Below are 2,926 nucleotides of genomic sequence, written 5' to 3' on the forward strand. Positions count from 1 at the left end.
TTTGTTCTTTTTCACACAGCACAGTGCATTTTGACATAGGTGATACCTCATGTGACCATCGGACACATCGAGATAATGCAGTCACTTCATCCCTCTGATTGCAGTGTGGGACACATGCCCTCACTCACGTATGCTGGTTTGGTCCCTTTGTGGAAGTGTCCCTCCGGGCCTGGGCGTCTCCGGAGCTCAGGCTGACCCAGGACCTAACTCCGGGCGCGTGGGACCGGGAGGAGCCGGGAAGGACGCACGTGTGGGGGTGCAGGTCGGGCGCCGGGAGTCGGACACCACAATCAAATGCCGTTCTTCACGCTGCACTGCGCACCCCCACCGCCCCCCCCCTCCTATGCCAAAAGACCTGGCCCCTAAAGCTTCTCTACAGGCCGAGCCTAAAGGGCCGTGAAGTTCCAGAAGGGGCTAGAGGAGCCTCGTTGAGCGAACCCAGCCCTTTGTCTGACTCGTGGCTCTCCCGGACATGGCTCAGAAGAGGCTGAAATCGGGGACGGAACCAAAGAATAGACCTAAAGGCAGAAATCCCCAAGATTTGCACACTAGAGTCTCAACCCCTAACGTCCAAGCTAGCCGGGGAGGCGGTCGGCGGGAGGGGACCTCGGGTTGAACGCACCCCTGAGCCGTTGTCCGGAGAGTCGTCTGCACGAGCTTACAGAACGGGGCTGTGCGCGCACATCGATGGTTCTCAATGGGGGCGGCCTTGCCCTCCCCCGCCCCCTTCCCCCGCATCCCTGCCGCGACACTGGGCCAGGTCTGGAAACGTTTGCGACGGTCACGACCGGGAGAAGGGCGAAGGGGCGAGTGTCTCCCGGCAGCTCGTCAGCAGAGGCGAGGGATGGCGCTAAGCAGCTTCTGACCCACGGGAGGAGCGCTCCCGGCGACGAATTAGCCCATCGCAAATACCAGTGCTGTCGAGGTTTCGAGGCCGAGAAACCCCGGCGTGGGTCAAGGCGCGCACTCTTGACCGACGAGAAATCAGGAATTCGTGACTAGCTGGATATTGGATGCGAGGAAAACGCAGGCGCCAGACGGAACTCACAGATGTTTGTCCGAGCTACGGAAGGATGGAGTCGCCCTCAACGCACACGGGAAAGGGGCAGGCGCGGCGGGTTGTAGGGGAAGGTCGGAGATCGCTTCAGGGCCCAGAGCTTTCCTCGAAAGAGTTTCCCTTCCAGGCCGTCTGCGTGCGCTCTGCAGTTGGCCACGCCGGGGGTTCTGGGTGTTCGGCCCCATCTCGCCCCGGGCGCCCGCCCGCTTCCGCCTCTTGCGGCGACCTCGCCCGCTGCCGCCGCCCGGCCCCGCCCCGGCGAGTCTGTCCACGCGCTGCCGCCCCGCAGAGAGGCGTCTCTAGCTCAGTCGTGACGAAGTGACTCGGTGCGGGACTTGCGGCCCTGGTGGGCCCGGCAGAGCGCACGGGGAAGCAGGGAGGGAACGGCCTTATGAGACGACTCCTGGGGCGTCGGGCGACCTTCACAAAGCCCAAAGGTTCCAGAGCTCAGGAAGCGAGAACGCTCAGACAGAACTCCGTCATTCCAGGTTGCACAAGGGAGAAAAACTCCACCGCAGCTCCCTGGTGGTCTAGTGGCTAGGATTCGGCGCTTTCACCGCCGCGGCCCGGGTTCGATTCCCGGTCAGGGAACACCTTTTTGCCCCATCTGGCACCCTCCAAGGACCACATGCAGAGGAGCCACCGCACCGAGTGCCAAGCTCTGGCCAAAGAACGGCAAGGAATGGTGGGCTGTTTCTCAGGGTACGCAGGACTTGCTGAGCTCCCCGTCGGTCGTCACCAGCACAAGTGACTTTCCAGAGCCACTGAGCGTCTCGCGCAGGCTGACACAACCGCGCAGGGACGCGAGTCCACGTGGAGCTGCACCCGAGAACCCCCCGCTTCTTGCCGCTGCCTCAGGGAGGCCAGGCCAAGCCAAGCCGAGGCGTTTGCGCGCACCCTGGAAACGGGCCGGTCAGCTGAGCCTCCTCAGCTCCTTTCACCGGCGAAGTGCTTGTCAGGGCCTTCGGCAGAGGTGACGGGAGGCCATACCCGCGAAGGTGGGAGCGGGGTGCGCGGCGGGTAAGGTCCTTGAGGGCTGTGCCCCTTGAACACTGAGCAGCAGGAGGGAGGTGACAGTTAACTGACCCAACAAAGGCAGCACGTGACGTATGCACAAATGGAAAACTAGTCCCCGGCCCGGAAGCGGAAGGTCGGTGTGAAAAGCAACACCGGAACCTCGAAACGATGGTAGCACCGTCAATCCCCACGATGTCTACGCTCTACCCAGCGCGTGCGCAGTTTCCCTTCTCCATTCAATGCTCCCAAGAGGTGTTCGGATGACTCCTGCGTCCACTGTCAGTCGAGGGGAGAGCGAGAGTCAGGGAGGCGAACCGGACTGACTTGACAGGTAGATGAGGTGGCTTGGTGGCGGCTGGTCTGGAGCAGCTGCTGAAAGGCGGTCTGGTTAGGCATACGGTGGGTTGTCATGTGGGGGACCGTCGGTGGGATTCTTTGGCAGAGAGCCGTTTGGAAGAGTGGCTACCCTGAGTATACGGAGGGGGAGAGGAGGCTGTGCTGTGCCAGTAGGGCGTGCACTGCTGGCAGGGACGAGGGCGAGGGGCAGGAGGGAGAGAGGGGGACCGTAGACATGAAGGTGGTATTCCCTAGGAAAGGCTAGTCCACTGCACTCCGGTTCTGTGATCTCCCCATATGCGGGGAAACTCGTCTGGGGTCTTTGTGCTGGTGGGCACCTGGGTTCAAGGCAGACTTGCATAACTTCGCCAGAGATCCTTTGCCACCCTACACCTAGGGATCTTGAGGGCGCTCCCTTGGTACTCTCACTGAACCTCATGCACAGGCAGATGTGAGCTCTTTCTCTTTTACACAGTGAATATGGTTACTGTCAAAAAGCCCTGGCCCAAAGCTTGC

At 61.7% G+C, this 2,926-nt stretch overlaps 1 non-coding gene across 1 annotated transcript; it reads left to right on the forward strand.

Annotated features, from left to right (window-relative positions):
* The first annotated feature begins 1,576 nt into the window (after positions 1–1,576).
* On the forward strand, positions 1,577–1,648 carry TRNAE-UUC. Its single transcript has one exon. It is a non-coding gene; the product is annotated as a tRNA-Glu (tRNA).
* Positions 1,649–2,926: the final 1,278 nt, after the last annotated feature.

The sequence above is a fragment of the Propithecus coquereli genome, unplaced genomic scaffold (genome assembly GCF_000956105.1).
Source record: "Propithecus coquereli isolate 6110/MARCELLA unplaced genomic scaffold, Pcoq_1.0 Scaffold19648, whole genome shotgun sequence".
Taxonomy (NCBI): domain Eukaryota; kingdom Metazoa; phylum Chordata; class Mammalia; order Primates; family Indriidae; genus Propithecus; species Propithecus coquereli.